The following is a 17,646-nucleotide window of genomic DNA, read 5'->3' as shown; positions in this document are numbered from 1 at the left end:
CCTGGCTCAGGATGTTGTCATGAAGTTCAAATACAATGATGCACAGAAGGCTCCTACCTGGAACATGTGTGTTTAACAAATCAATGCCCCCTCTCCCCAGGAGAAATCTAAGTGAGAGCAATGTCAAAGCAAGGGAGCAGGGAGTCACAAGAAGAAGGTTATCAATAGCAAATACCAGGTACTGTGCTAGATACTATAGATCTCAAATGAATTAGGAAAAAAACCACTGCCTTCAAATCTCATCTATTTGTGGAGAACAAGCATACAAACAATACTTAGAATATCTATAGTCTAGTCCTGGCTGGTATATTCACTGGTTAGAGTGTCAGCCTGCACACTAAAGGGCTGAGGGTTTGATTCCTGGTTAAGGGCATATACCTGGGTTGCAGATTCAATCCCCAGCTGTGCCTGGCTCAGAATATTGTCATGAAGCTCAAATACAATGATGCACAGAAAGCTCCTACCTGGATCATGTGTGTTTAACAAATCAATGTCCCCTTTCCCCAGGAGAAATCTAAGTCAGAGCAATGTCAAAGCAAGGCAGCAGGGAGTCACAAGGAGAAGGTTATCAATAGCAAATGCTGCTGAGAGACTTTGACCAAGAGGAAGTCACTGACCCTTTAGAGTACTGTTTCTGGAGTGTGATGAAGATCAAAGTCAGTTAATTATAAGGAGTTAGGGGGGAAAAGGCATATTCAGAAAGTGTAGCCAACAGGTGTAAACAACACATTTTGAGAGGATTGGGAGAGATAAGGAAGAGAGAAAACCACAGGATCTAGTGATAGCAGTTGTTTTCCTTTGTACACATGGAGCTCTGTTTAAAAGTTTTCTCTAGAAAGGGGGAAAGAATATATTCTAGCACCATACACAGCTCTATTCAGAAGCAAACAGTCAACCACATGGCCTTGTATCTCCAAGAAACACAAAGGTAGGTGGAGTTAATTCCTTTTTTTTTCTATTTAATAAAAAAATTCTAAAATAAACTAGCTTCCCAGGATTTTTCAAAAGAAAAAAAATAGCCTTGTGTATTTCATCAGAATTCTACATGTGTAAGGCACAACAAGATAGAAGTTAATTCCTTTTATCTGCAAGAAAGTTAGGGTACTTTTGACTAGGATCTTGCTAATCTCTGTTAATATTATTAAGAGTTAGTTTATACTTCATCAATAAACATTGACTCATTATATCAGCTTTTTATATCCCTCACATCACTGAGAAATTGTTATAGGAAATATAGAGATGTTCATGACAGGCCCTTTGCCCTCCAGAGGAATCAACTCAAAAGAGACAACAGAAAATGTATAAATAACATGTGTATAAATGACACTGACCAATTTAATAAAGAGCTACAGATATTAAGAGGAGAAAAGAGAAAGAGGTTACTTCTGGACTGGGAGAGCTGACTTTTCTTGGAGGAAAGATGAATTTAAGTTGGCTTTGAAGAAAGCATAAGAGTTTCCAAGGAAGGGCCCAAGAGGGGCTGAGGGGAGGCGCAGCTCCATTGCCATCCAGGCAAGGAGAATGAATGAAAACCATAATGAGGACAGTTTTGAACAAGAGACCATACCTAACAACCTACAAAGACAGGTCAGCTATCAGCTATACCAAAATCGACTTCACTAAACTAAAGCCCTCTAGGGGGAAGATCCATACCCGTGGGCCTTTTGGTCTGATTCATCGTTATGTTTTCACTCATGCCATTGTTTCCTAACTTCAATATTTCAGCTCTGGGGTCTGTTATTTTCCCATTGTACTCAGACTGCAGAAAGAGGAAATAACTCATCCAGCAGTGGGGATTTCTTAGTAGGGTTTTGAAGAGAGATGCTGAGGGTGGCTGACTCTGCCAAAATGTTTCCTTTTTCTCTTGCTGTTTGTCAGATATTGCAGTTGAGCAACCCTGGTGTCATCAACATGCAATCTCATCTAATTTATCTTCCTTCACTCACTCAAACTCAGCCCTTTGCCTTTTTTTTTTCCTGGCTCATTTAGAGTTTCACAATCTCTTACCTCTAACTGCTGAGTAAGTTCAAAACACTGTGTATCTGGCATCGGATACCATAGTCTCCAAAAAAAAGGGCTCATAGTCACCAAGATGGCTGTGGCTACCTATTATGTCTTCATATTTTGCTTTGCCATTATTTCATTTTAAAATTTTATTTTAATTTGTCTCACAGATTCAGATCCAAACAATAAATTTTTGTGGCTGTGTTTTCCTCCAAGTCCCTCCCTTTTGAAATACAGATGGCTGAAATAAACATTCATAGAGTTCCTAGTGTCAGTCTCTCCAGAGACCCATAAAAATATTCCACACTAATAAACCATTAGTCCAAGTACAGGCTATGGAATATGTGGGTCTAATGGGATCCTAAAATTGACTTTTAATCACACAGATAGAGGAAATTAACTGCATTTGTAGGTCAAAAGCTTTTACGGTGTCTTGGAGGCAGGGCCACCATGGTTACTTACTCCACCCAGCTAGCACAGATATTGGGTCTTTATAATTTATCCTGACTTTATAAATCAACCTGACTTCCCTTGGATCAGCCAAGGAAACTTTCCTTTCTCCCCTAATCTCTCCTCTCTTCATCATCTCAGTAGGAAGAAAAATGGTTTAGTTTTTGATAGAGGTTTCTAAAGCAGAATTCCAGATCTGATTGTTAAATATGGACTGGTATACATATTTTGAGCCTAGTGAAGGATATGACTGTGAAGAATGGCTAAATAAAGCAGGTAAAAGAAAACAAGGCAGTGTGCGGATGCTCCAGCAGTCTGAAGTTTGTATAGACTCTGCCACTCCACGCCTGTGTCCGGACTCACAAATTTTGGGGCAGCAAGTATTTTCAAAGTTTTCAGTTAAACTAGGAAGGACTAGAAATGCATTAAAAAGTTTCTAGGACTTGCCTCCACATCCCTGAATACAAGCTCTATTCTACCTATTATCTTCCTGCAAACCCTGAAAAGGTCAAATCCTGGGAAGTCACATGGTCTCTGTCAACATACAAAGGAAGCACCTGCTGGAAGATGTTTCCTGCCTGCAGCCATCTTTGCTTCCAAGTTTGCTGCTTGTCCACAAAGCTTGCCATGGCACCTGAAGCTTAGTAAATACTCCAGGAATCAACAAGTAAAAAGTGCTCAATGTTGGTGAAGTGTTCTCTTAACTGCTCACCTTACCAAAAATCAGCCTTGCTGTAACCACCAATCTGTAGTCTCTGAATTCTTGCCATATGCTTCCTTTTAGGCTCCCAAGTATTTCCACCATTTTGAGTTTTAGCCTGGGTTTGGCCACAGGCAGCAACTGGACTAGCAACTTTTATGGCTATTTTGAAATTAGACTACTTGGTTCTTCTTGGTTCTCACAGTCCCAGATTCCAGAGACTGTGATAGAAATCTATTATAACACGATGGTATAAAATAGTAAAAATGTGGGGAGTTACTGCATATCATAGCCACCTTCCAAGGCAGCCTGAGTGACCCTGCCTCCCAGTCTCCATGCTCTCATCTGATCTCCTCTTCTGGAGGGTAGACTGGGCTTAGAGCTTGCTTCTGCCAAAGTGAGGACCGTAGAATAAGTGATAGTATATTACTTCCAAGATCTGGTTATAAATGACTGCTGATTCCATCTTGTAATATCTCTCTCTCTCTCTCTCTCTCTCTCTCTCTCTCTCTCTCTCTCTCTCTCTCTCTCTCTCTCTTGCTTTAAGGTAGGGGTGGGGAACCGTTTTTTGCCAAGGGCCATTTGGAGATTTATAACATCATTCACAGGTCATACAAAATATCAACTTAAAAATTAGCCTGCTCTATCTGGTCAAACATTTCATTAACTCACCCCTAATGCCTTTAAAAGGTCAGACCAAATGATTTCACAGGCCTTCGACTGCCTGTGGGCCAGATGTTCCCCACCCCTGATCTAAGGGAAGCTAGTTACCAAGTGGAGCAGCCCCATGGAGAAGCCCATGTGGCAAAGCATTGAGGCCTCTGAGCGGACAGCCAGTGAGGAACTGAGGCCTGCCGACAGCCACCTGTGTGTGCTTGGGAGTGGGTGCTCCAGCCCATCCAGCCTTGCGATGACTGCAGTGCTGGCCAACAACTTGACTGCAGCCTCATGAGAGACCCTGAGACAGAATCACTCAGCTAAGGCAGCCCAGAGCTCTGACCACAGAAACTATGAGCTAGTAAATGTTTGTTGTTTTAAACTATCAGATGTTATGATTATTACATAGCAATAGATTACTAATACATTAAATTAGGGGTTAGCAAATACTATCTTAAAGGGCCAGATAGTAAATATTTGAGTATTTGCAAGCCATGCAGTGTCTATTGTACTCCTCAGTTCTGCATTGTAGCCCCAAAGCAGTCAGAGACAATGAGTAACTGAAAGCATACGGCTCTACTCCTATATAATTTAATTTACAAAAGCATTCATCCAGCTTACGGTCCATAATGTGCTAAGCTCTACATCAAACCAATGTATTTTCAGTCTTTATGATTTCTAATGTCTCATTGTTCTTCAGCTACATCCTATCGGGGGACAAGCATGTTAATTTCGGTCATTGAGTTTGTTGTGTAGTGTGAAGGGGACACCCTCCCCCATGATTAGTTTTTAATTACTATTAAAAAGTGAGGTTGGAGCTCTGAAAGTAGGAAAATAAGGCATAAGGAAAGTCCCTTCCAGAGTTGGAGAAGAAATAAAAATCCAGACCTTTTCCTCTTTTTCTAATCCCAGGAGAGTTTAGAAGAATAAAGAGAAGCTGGTGAGGAGATCAGATATCCAAACCTTAGCCAAACACTGACACAGAGCCGGGGTGAATGCTTTAGATACATCTAGATAGGCACAAGAGTCCTAAAAGCTTCAGAAGTGGTCACTCAATTCCGTAGGTAGTTGAAGGCTCAAAGCCTCTAGAGCCGTGGTTCTCAACCTTCCTAATGCTGCGACCCTTTAATACAGTTCCTCAGGTTGTGGTGACCCCCAACCACGAAATTATTTTCGTTGCTACTTCATAACTGTAATTTTGCTACTGTTATAAATCGTAATGTAAATATCTGATATGCAGGATGTATTTTCATTGATACAAATTGAACATAATTAAAGCATAGTGGTTAATCACAAAAACAATATGTAATTATATATGTGTTTTCCGATGGTCGTAAGCGACCCCTGTGGAAGGGTCGTTTGACCCGCAAAGGGGTCACGACCCACAGCTTGAGAACCACTTCTCTAGGAGAATCCCTGAATCATTTGGCAAAAATGGCACATGATTGATAGCACGACATTGGTTAATGGAGCCTGAAATAAGGTTTATAGCCTCCCACAGATTAGGCACAGCATTCAGAGGACATAGAAGTTCTCACATGGTCCCCACAGAAGTATTAAGAAGACCATTTAGTCAACAGAGTCAGAGCTGCCTAAGGATGGGACCTCAATGGCCAGAGGCAATGGCAGGGTCTAGAGAAGGCAGCAAGGGAAGAGAATCAATTTCCTCTCTGGAAAGGATACTCTTTGCATCATTAATATTTCTTTTCCCCAAAGCACCATTCTATAGGACATGCCCAAAGGTGGGGGGACCAGCTCTAATACCAGGACATTCAGCAGAGGCCAACAAGCAAAGATGAGTGGAAACAGATTCATGCCCAGAAACTTCTCATAGACTAGCCACCTCGCCCCCATTCCCGAGGAGATATGTGAGCTCCTCTACCTCATAGGCCAATGGGCCACCTGGGAAAGAACAGAGAAAGGGAGTGGAAACCTGGGAGAGCAAACATTAACCCAAAAGAGATTGAGCTACCTCAATACATAACTGTTTAAATCAGAAGGGGTTGAAGTACTTTTACTTGATACGTTTCCACTGTTTTCCCTGCTAGACAGAGGATGGGGGCTCATGAGAAAGTTTATCTCACCAATCATTCTAGTTTTCTGTTGCTACCACAATAAATTACCACAAACAGCACAAATTTGTTATCTTAAAGTTCTGTGGCTCGGAAATCCAGCATGGGTTTACGGGGCTATAATCAAGGTGGAAAAGGCTACTTCCTTTCTGAAGGTCTAAGGGAGAATCCCTTTCCTTTCATTTTCCAGCTTCTAGAAACAGCTTGTGTTCCTGAGCTCCTGGTCCCTTTTCCTTCCTCAGAGCCAGCAATGCAGCATCTCTCTGACCATGTATCCATTGTCACATCTCTTTCTCACACCCAGGAGAAAAGTTCTCCACTTTTGAGAATTCGTGTGATTTAACTGGACCCACTGGCCATGTAAGGTAACATATGCATAGGTTACATCTGGACGTTTGCAGGGGCAAGGATGCAATATTCTATCTATACAACTATGGAAATAAAGAAATTATATTCAATTTCAATTTATACTGTCAGTAAATTTGGGACCCTGATATTATTATTATATATTATTATATTATATATAATATATATTATATTATTATTCTTATGAATACCCAATATTTAAGTATAATTTATATTCTGCACATATTATAATTTATTAACCTTCAAAATACTTACCTTCTACATTACTGGCTAATTCCTTAAACTTTTCAACTAACCTTGAATTAAAATTTTTAAAGCATAAACTATGTCTTTTGGAGGCAGCAACCTCACTCAAAAAATCACCAAGGGCTCTTGCAAACATTCACTTAACCAAAAGCACATTTCAGTGTAGAATTCCAAACAGCAGGGTATGAACCCTGTGTAAACAGCAAGAAATAGATAAGACTCTTCAGTGAAAGGGTTTTAAAAACTCCCTGAAGCACTGGTTTACTTCAATTAAAATCTAACTAACCAGCATACTCCGCCATTAAATTAGGCAACCTAATTAATTATTGAATGGCACCAACCACGTAAATCATAGAGGAGACTCCTGCCAGAATAACACTTGGTGTCAAGAGTAACACTTGCTGTAAATGATTTGCACTCTAAATGAACTAACAATATCATTCTTACAAATATTAAAGCATGAATATTGGTTGAGAGTTTTGTGTTAGCTCTGTTTTGAGTGCTTGTTTCTTGTTTGTGGGGCTTTTTGGGTTTTTTTGTTTGTTTTCAGATAAAGAATATTTAAATTAAAGCTATATTTGAGAACTGTCATAGTTGTTCTTTCCAGCCATCTTTTATTACTATAATTTTTAGCAAAGATTTTCAATAATCAATTATTGATTCAAAGAAAATACATCTAGGCTGTATATGACTGCCTTATCTCAAATACATTTTTAAATATACTATTTACCATAAGTTAGACCACTTCCACAAAAGGAAACAACATATCTGGCAATGAACAAATTTAGAAATTCCTTTGGAGAAATTAAATGTTTGGGTTTTACAGTGGTGATGGTTGTCAGTGATGTCATAGACCATATACAGGGATAGAGTTGCATTTTTCTGAGATTTTTGTAGCCACTGAAAATAAGCTCATTTTCATTATAAAATAGTCAGCTTAATGAAATTGTATGAAGACCTAGGTTTCATGTTTTCTTGAGGACTAAGAGGAATTCTCTTCAGTTTTTTTATAAAGTTTTCTTTGTAGGCAAACTTTTATCTATTCTCCAGAAACTACACATCTACAGAAACTTCTTTCAGAAGAGCAAAAGTACTAAAACATTATACTTCTTAATTGTTACATACATTTCTGCAACTTTTCATCTTCTCTTTTGCTCGGTCACCTGAGGACATACAGTCAACAACATTATCAGGTCATTTGAAAAAACCCAGCCACCTATAATCAATGAGGCAGCACTGTGTGGGTACTTACCTATATATATATAAAAACTTAAGCAACCATCACAACCAAACGGACAACTGAACAGGCTGCGTGGGGCGACCAGGTCGGCAGGGGGTTAGTGAGAGGCGACCAAATGACCGAGCAGTAGGCTCGTGGGGTGATCAGGCTGGCAGCAGGGGGCAGTTGGGGCAACCAGGCCACCAGGAGAAGGCAGTGAGGGGCGACCAGGCCAGCGGGGGGGGGGGCAGTTAGGGGTACCAGACCAGCAGGGGAGGCAGTTGGGGGCAACCAGGCCAGCAGGGGGAGGGTAGTTAGGGGTGACCAGGTTGGCAGGCGGTAGTAAGGGGCAACCAGGCCAGTGGGGGGCAGTTAGGGGCGACAGCAGGGGGGGGGGGTTGGGGGTGACCAGGCCAGCCAGGGGGGCAGTTAGGGGCAATCATGTGGGCAGGCAGGTGAGCAGTTAGGAGCCAGTGGTCTCGGATTGTGAAAGGGATATCCAACTGCTGATTCCCAGGATCAGGCCTAAACTGGCAGTCAGAGGGGTCCTGGATTAGAGAGGGTACAGGCTGGGCTGAGGGGAACCCCCCCACACACACATGAATTTTGTGCACCGAGCCTCTAGTTGTACATAAGACACCTGTAAGCAGCTAAACCAAACATGGACACAATAAAAGAGGAAGGTTATAAAGGAACCTAAGGAATGTAAAATTAAATGTTGTGCAAATGTCAAGGAAGGAAAGATGGTTCAACTGGGTCAGTAAAGAAAAGTTCAATGTAAAAATGTGGTGTTTGGGCTGAGTTATGAACAGTCGGGAGGCTACCATGATTGAGGGGAAGGGTTACAGTCATCAGGAACAGCAATATGAACTCCTAATTTTGCAGAGAATCAGAAACAACACACAGGTCCCTATCCTTAGCAAAATGTAACAGACACAGATCTTTTTTTTTTTTTTATAGTTTTTTTTTTATTTATTTTATTTTATTGATTTTTTACAGAGAGGAAGGGAGAGAGATAGAGAGTTAGAAACATCGATGAGAGAGAAACATCGATCAGCTGCCTCCTGCACATCCCCCACTGGGGATATGCCCGCAACCCAGGTACATGCCCTTGACCGGAATCGAACCCGGGACCCTTCAGTCCGCAGGCCGACGCTCCATCCACTGAGCCAAACCGGTTTCGGCAACAGACACAGATCTTAATGGCCATGTGGAATAGTGGAAAGAGCATAGGTGTAGGCATAAAAAGGCATCAGGACTAAGAAGTAAGGTCCAGTCACTATGTGGTCACTTATAATTTTACTAGAGGCCTGGTGTATGAAATTCATGCTTAGGTACAGTCCCAAGGCCTGGCTTGTGATCAGGGCCATCTTCCCCAGCTGCCCTCAGCCAGCCCCGCTCCCTGCTGCCATCCACTCCCGTTTCCCCATTTGCCATTGGGTGATCTGTGCCTGACGGTCGGGAGAAGGGACCAAGAGGTCAGCTGTTCCCGCTTGCTCACTGGCCCCGCCCCCGCAGTGGGTGGCCATCAGGCAATCGGAGCCTGCTGGACAGGGAAAGGGACCAAGAGGTGGTCAGTGTGCCTCATAGTGACTGGTTTAGTGGTCGTTCTGCCGTTAGGATCAATTTGCATATTACCCTTTTATTATATAGGATTACCTTTCTAAGCCTCAGTTTAACACTCTGTAAGCATCGAGAGTGATAAAAAGTTGGCAATGTTGTTGTATTTGTAAGCAAAAAGCATAGCTCCTAGTGCAATGTTATATTTGAAATAAATGTTAGTTATCTACATTAATAAAAGAGAAAGATGCAAATTGACCATACCTTCATGATGCCCACCAGCCAATCAGGAGTGGGTATGCAAATTAACCCACCAAAAATGGCGGGTTAATTTGCATGCGCAGGTGCCTAGCGGCTGGGGATGGGGCAGGACACAGGCATTCTGCACCGCCCCAGTCGCTCCGGGCCTCTGGGCAGCATGGGAAGGCAGAAAAGTGGCTCCGGTCCTGAACTAAGGCAGAAAGGCAGCTCCAGGCCAGAGCGAAGGCGGAAAGGAGGCTCCGGCCAGAGTGAAGGCGATGCCAGCAGCCAGGGGAAGGAAGGCCCATTCTTGCACAAATCTTCATGCATCAGGCCTCTAGTTTTATTACAAAGTTTCTCCATAGCAAAGGCCTAAGTACTTCCTTATATGTAGATAAATTTCCTCTTCTAAGATTACTCTGCATCTAACTTCTAAATTCTCTTTCCAAAATTAACTCTGGGATCTTGAGACTAGAATAATAGAAATCTCACATGATATTTTTCCAGGAGCAAGATACTGAAAAACTGCTAAATATAGATTCTGAAAAAAAAAGAAAATTGGAAAAGTATGGACATATAGGAAAATTATGGCTATAAAATTTCAAAATCACATTGAAAAATGCCAAATGCTGGAATTTCCTATAAAGCTTAATTATATTTATTTCAAGAAGAAATAGTTTGGAAAGCTGGGTTTGAGAAGTTCCTCACATTTTGGCGTAACTATTTCCAATTATGCTGGAACTTCATTATCAGTCCTGACACTGGAAATGTATCATTATCTAAACAATCATTTCCATTTCACAGAAATCTCAGGACTATTTTGCTAACAATTGAGCCATAACAGTGCTGTTCCCATGGTTACCAAGAGTTCTAATTTCAGTTCCTCAATAAGTATTTTATCATGTAAGATTGTACAATGCTTCAGAATAGGCCACTCTTAGTTCCACATGCTCTTTCTATTATTTCTCCCCAAGTTTCTCACACCCAGTCCCTATTTAAACTTCCTGTTTTGTTCTTTTTTTTTTTTTTTTTTTACTAAAGTTTTGTGTCCAACCTATATAGTCCTCGTGTTTATAGCCAATAAATTCAAGGTATTGGAGCAAAGTTTAGAGACAGGACTTGAGCAAAGGTTAAAAGAATCAAGTCCTCATCACTCCCCATGGCCCTATATTTAGCCCTATAACCATAGCAAACAGGGAAAGAGCAGCATGAATCCTAACTCTGGGATCCTCAGCAATTCTGTAATTCCATTTTATCTCAGTTTGAATTTCTCAACAACAAAGGAATTTGGTGCTCAAAGCTCCGGGAGATGCTGTCTCTAGAGATCTGGGTCTTAACCAGAGTCCATAGAATGAGTTCACAGATTCTCATCTCATAAAATTATGACAAAATAGATAAACATTTGAATAATAATTTAAAAAATATTTGTACTAAACTAACAGACTTAGTGTCATTGTGTTATTTCAAATGTCTCCCACAACTGGAACTGAAAATAAAGTAGAGACTTCTGTTTAAACATGATACTTTGAACATATGTTTTTGTCTTCATTCCTTCCCCATATTTCATTAAAATGACACAAGAGATATGAAAAAAAGGAATGAGGACAGAGAAGAAAATGACAGCATCAAAAATTTGGAGCCTATAAACCAACAAATGAGGATGACTGATTAAAATGGGAGAAAGTTAAAAATACACCAACAATATAGTAAGATTAGGAATAAGCTTATTTATGTCAAAGAACCCTTGAACATTCCAAAATGAAAGATCTTTTACCTATAAAGAGAGTAAAGCCCTGCTGGGGTGGCTCAGTTGGTTTAGCATCATCCTGTGCACCAAAAGGTTGCAGGTTGGATTCCCCAGTTCAGGGCACATGCCCAGGTTGCAGGTTCAATCTCAGCTGGGGTGCATGCAGGAGGCAACTGATCAGTGTATCTCTCACACATTGATATCTCTCTCTCTCTCTCTCTCTCTCTCTCCCTCTTCCTTCCGCTTCCTCTCTTTCTAAAATAACTAAAACGGTGGCATCACACCCTCGCATGATGCCTTCACACGATGTCATCACAAGATGGCCACCAAAAGATGGCCACCCTCACGTCACCATAAGATGGCCATCACAAGATGACCAGCAGGGGAGGGCAGTTGAGAGCAACCAGGCCTGCAGGGAGGGCAGTTGGGGGGGAACCAGGCCTGCAGGGGAGGGCAGTTGGGTGCAACCAGGCCTGCAGGTGAGGGCAGCTGAGGATGACCAGGCCTTCAGGAGAGGGTAGTTGGGAGCAAGATAAGGCCAGCAGTGAAGGGCCTTTGGGGGAAACCAGGTCGGCAGGGGAGGGTAGTTGGGGGCAACCAGGCCTGCAGGGGAGAGCAGTTAGGAGTGACCAGGCCTGCAGAGGAGGGCAGTTAGGGATGACCAGGCCTGCAGGGGAGGGCAGTTGGGGGAAAGATCAGACCAGCAGGAGAGAGCAGTTGGGGGTGATCAGGCTGGGAGGGGAGGGCAGTTGGGGGCTATCAGGCTGGCAGGAAAGCAGTTAGGCATCAATTAAGCCAGCAGGGGAGTGGTTGGGGGCAATCAGGCAGGCAGGCAGGCAAGCGGTTAGGAGCAAGCAGTCCGATTGTGAGAGGGATGTCCAACTGCCTGTTTAGGCCCGACCCCTGTGGGTCCCAGATTGGAGAGGGTGCAGACCCAGCTGAGGGACACCCCCCCCCCCCCCCCGCCATGCCATGCATGAAGTTCGTGCACTGGGCCTCTAGTATTTTATAAAAGAGAGGTAAAGATGTGGCTGAAATAGATACATATTTGAAAACCACTTCTATATTAAAAGCCAAAAGATTTAGACCCACTCCTTGCCTAGATTCACCTCTCCCATTCACATACTCAGCCAGAGAACTTTCCCTTCTATATTTGAATACTACCCAGCAAAAAAACTACTCTTTGGAGGGATTGAAGCTTTCAGTTCTATATCCCACATATGAGTGTAATCATCTGGCTCTTGATATTTTCCACCTGACTTAATTTACTTAGCATAATGTTCTCAAGATCTGTCCATGTTGTTGCAAGTGGAAGTATTTAATATTTTCTTATGGCTGAGCAGTATTCCATTGTGTATATGTACCACATTCTCTTTATCCAATAAATATAGTGGTACATATATCTCTACAAATAAATGTTTTCAAAATTTTGGATAGGTACCCAAAAGAGGAATTGCTGGGTTATATGATAATTCTATCCTAATCTTTTTGTGGAATCTCTGTACTGCTTCGATCTTTTTTAAATCAGAAGATTTCACATGAAAATCTGGACTATCAGACTTCTCTTAAAATACTAGAATATGCTGCATTACTGGGTCTACATTACACAAAAAAAAATATTGAAAATTTTTGTTTTCTATGTATGCTAGTGGTCTTTGTTTCATTGATTTGTATGCTGACTATTGTGTCAGTTATGCATAACTGCATTATTTTAATTGTTGTAACTGTATTTTTTCTAAAATCTCTAACTGTTCTGTGTATTTTTGTATATGTACTTTAACATAACTGTGTTTCACCCCATGTCAAAGTATTATATGTTCATATCAAAATCTTTAAAAACTTACATATTAAAGAAAAAAAGAAACATATTAACTATTTGATTTAAAAAATCTTATGGCATCAGCTGGGCTGGTGTGGCTCAACAATTGAGTGTTGACCCATGAACGAGGAAGGAGTTCATGCTTCGATTCCCGGTCAGGCCACATGCCTGGGTTGTAGGCTCAATCCCCAGTGCAGGGCATGCAGGAGGTAGCTGATAAATGATTCTCTCTCATCACTGATGTTCTATCTCTCTCTCCCTCATCCCTTCCTCTCTAAAGTCAATAAAAAAATATTTTGTGTAATTTCAGTTTTAACTAAGAGTACAATGCAATTCAGTTAGAGCAATTCCAGTGACCACCACAACTACACGTGCTAAAGGATTTCCAAAGGTTGTGGTCCCAAACCAGTTCACCCATCATTACTATGGAAAAGGTTGAGATTAGAGAGGGAGAATTTGGAGAGGAGTTATAAAGTTGCTCTCGTGCTATGGCGTTAGTTCTGGTAAGCATGAGTAAGTGTGTCCTTTTCCTATTATATAGTGATGCTTATTTTGTTAAGTAAGCATATTTTTTATATTAGACACCTGTTTATAGTAGAAACTGAAATGGATTTTTAAAGCCTAGTCCAGTTTTATACCAAAGATCCAAACTTTTATTCAAAATAAATGTTTGTTTCCTTTTCCCAGCGTGGCCCTGAAAAAGGCTGTGGAACCTGAGAGGAGACCGGGGCCTGGTCAGGTTCTTCTCTCTCCTCACTCACCCTCCTCCACTATTTTACCTAATATCTTTGGCCTGCTCCAGGATCAGGCTTAGCAAAAAGATTTAAGAGAAAAAGTCACAGTCTTAGGTGGCTTGGAACCTCTCCTGAAAATTTTTTTTAAAGAAAAGGTTGGCTAGAATGGCCTGTTTGGTGATAGAACAAGAGAAGCACTGGGGCAGAGCACAAATGTGGGCCCTGTGAGGGGGAAATGGCCACCAGCATCCTGAATAGACCCCATACTTAAAGGATACCTAGTGAGTGCAGCACTCAGCAGGGTAGTGACCTGCAGGAAGCTGCAGCCCTAAGAGGACGTCAAAAGCAGCCAGCTGAAGGGCCTTGTCTAAATCAACAGAAACAGAGTTGATTTTCCCAGCAATAAGTTTCCTGAAGAAACCAATAAAAGTGACCCACAAGAAAAATATTTTATAGATAACATTTTTCTTAGCATTTTATGTGTCAACCACTGTTCTGAACATGTTACATATATGCATTAATTTAGTCTTCATAACAACCCAACCTGGTAGAGTCTATTATTACTCCCACATTAAAGATTATAAAACTAAAGCATAGAAGGGTTAAATAACATGGCCCAGGACACACAGATAGCAACTAGGTAGAGCTGTGATTTGAACCCAGGAACTCTAGCTCCAGGGTCTCGGTTTTTATTGACTACACTTAAAATATCCTCTTAAAAAAATAAACATTGTTTATCAACCACACAAAGGCCTCAATGTCTGGTTACAACTATCCCAGCCATCGAAATTCTTGTGAAGTTCCACTTACTTTTTATACATTTCTCATACAATGAAAGCAGAGCTAGAATAACCTGTTAGAGAATGAAAGTGGCCCAGTTGCCCAATCACCCCCAGCTAACAGGCAACCAACTGTCACATGCAAGCAAGTTTAACAGAGACTAGGACAACCATTCCGATTAAATCACTGGCCCACAAATGCATGACTTAAATAAATGGTTACCGTTGTAAGCCACTGAGATTTTGGATAATTCATAGCAATAGATAATTGATACTCTCTTAAGTCATTATTTCCTTCTGTAGTCATCACAGAAATAATCAAAGAACTTGGTTAATAAGTGGGAGTGATGGTAGAGAGGAGCTGTCCGGAGAGTTGCCACCAGAGGTACCTAGAAGCCAAGGATCTGACTACATCATAGATACAGAATCCACAGGCTGGTTGAAGAGCCTCATGGGGAGCCTTCCAGCCCAAGGAAGGAAGCTGCATGCTCTATTGCAGGTTTTAGATTGGATCATCCATTAGAGTATTTAGCCTGTGCTTTTTTCCAGACTTAACAGATGGCCAGTTAAATAATCAGTCTCCCATTCAATGCTTATAGGCAAAAATTTAAATTGCATTTTAAATATCAAACAGTCTGGCAAAATATGCCTTAGATCAGTGATGGCGAACCTTTTGAGCTCGGCGTGTCAGCATTTTGAAAAACCCTAGCTTAACTCTGGTGCCATGTCACATATAGAAAATTTTTGATATATGCAACCATAGTAAAACAAAGATGTATATTTTTGATATTTATTTTATATATTTAAATGTCATTTAACAAAGAAACATCAACCAAAAAAAATGAGTTCACGTGTGTCATAGGTTCGCCATCACTGCCTTAGATGGTGCTCAAGGAGCATTAAGTAAATTGGTACAAATAATCTATTTCTTTTACATTAAAGATTATAAAACTAAAGCACAGAAGGGTTAAGTAACATGGGAACAATGTGGTGATATATCATAAACCACAAATAGAATTACAGTCATTGACCTAGAAATCCCAATTTTGTTAATTTATTCTAAGACAGAACATTTGCAGGCATTTTAATTTTTAACTCTCTACTACACACTGCAGTATCTGGATAGCCATACACGTTTAGTCTATTGCCAGAAAGAGAACATTCTCATTCTCTGTTAGCTGATCATAAACCTACCTGTAGTGAGAGTACAGGGCAACCTCTAATATCAACTTTTTATATTGTATCGTCCTTCAGCCAATAGTCAGCTTCTAATGAATGAGTGAGGGCCCCATTCCTCCCAATCTGCCTCCTTCTTTCTTTTTTTCACCCTTAAACCACCCTGCAAACCCTCCACATACATCCCACAGTTCCTACTCCAATCAGCTGGCATTCTAGGAATTCAAGGCCATGCAGCCCTATGTCTCAAGCTCCATCCTGGGAGAAAAGAAGCAAAACCATGTGTAGTCTTCTAAAGAAACAGGCATAGGACTTCATAGGAAAGCATCTACAAGTAATCCAAACTGACTCCATGCAAATATAATTATTCCACATGACATAATGACGATTTATAAAAAGATATCTTTCCCATTATAGGTAAGCACAAAGAGGGTGATGAATACATATAACTGAATTTTTTTTTCAGTATTGTTGATAATAAAATTTTGTGAACAACTTAATTCCTCAACCATAAGGGAAATTTAAATAAATTCTAAATGCTAATTACTCTTCCCTACTAGGTTTCCACATGGCTGACTCTTTCTCAACGCTCTTCAAAAAGACCTTCAGGGATTACTACTTACCACCATCCTCCAACGGTTTCTCATTATCTTGTATTTTTACGTTTTATTTTTATTATAGCTATTTCCCCACTTAACTACATATTTTTGGAATTTATCCCTATGTTTATTGTCTGTCTTTGCCAATCAGGATGTAGCCTCCATGAGATCAAGGATCTTATATATTCTGTTAACTATCATATCTCCTGTATGGACAGAATGTGGCATATAATAGGTTCTCAATAAATATTTTTTTTAAAAAATCAATAAATTTCAAGTATTAAAATTATAAATACAAAAATGTATAGTTTGATGGAAAATATCTTGCTTAAACATAAACAACATAAACTATGATTTTAACAGTGTTAAAACACTTTGCATATGAGTTAAAGGAACAATTACAAGAGCTTAATTTACCAAGGCAGAATAATTATGAATAGCATTTTCTTACTTGTATTATTAGTTACATTAATGCCATTAAAAGTGTTTATGAATTTTTAATCATCCAGCCTAATCTTGCTCAGATGTACTTAATAACATGAAAGGATATCTTGGCTTTCCTGGAGGAAAACATTAGTGCACTGTGATATAAACCTAACTCTTTGAAATGCTTAGAGACTAATCCTATCTAATAAAAGAGAAACATGGTAATTAGCTGTAACTTTGCTACCCTTCCCATTGGCTAATCAGGGTGATATGCAAATTAACTGCCAGCCAAGATGGCGGCTGGCAGCCAGGCAACTGACGCGAACAGGAGGCTTGCTTGCTTCAGTGACGGAGGAAGCCAACGTTCCCCACCTGCCGCTGCTGGGCTCTGAGCTGCTCTCTAAGAAACATTGTTACAAATATAGAAGCTAAACAAAACCCCAGAAACCTGCTTTCAGTCAGCCAGGATCTCAGAGCTGGAGTCGCAACAAAGTTTCAAATACAGAAGGTAAACAAAGCACAGAAACCTGCTTTCAGCAGCTGAGGTCTGAGCTAAAGCCGGCTCTCAGCTCCAGTGACAGCCATAGAAGGTAAATAAATCCAAGAATTAAAAAAAAGGAAAAAAGGAGAGGTTGGGAGGAGCTTCAGTCACCCACCAGCCTGAAAACAGCCCTCAGCCCCTCACCCAGACTGGCCAGGCACCCCAGTGGGGACCCCCACCCTGAAGGGGGTGTGACCAGCTGCAAACAGCCATCATCCCCTCATCCAGGCTGGCCAGGCACCCAAGCAGGACTCACACCCTGATCCAGGACACCCTTCAGGGCAAACCAGCCAGCCCCCACCCGTGCACCA

This window comes from Myotis myotis, unplaced genomic scaffold, assembly GCF_014108235.1.
Source record: "Myotis myotis isolate mMyoMyo1 unplaced genomic scaffold, mMyoMyo1.p scaffold_m19_p_3, whole genome shotgun sequence".
NCBI classification, from domain to species: Eukaryota; Metazoa; Chordata; class Mammalia; order Chiroptera; family Vespertilionidae; genus Myotis; species Myotis myotis.
Note: the sequence above shows the minus strand (reverse complement) of the source record.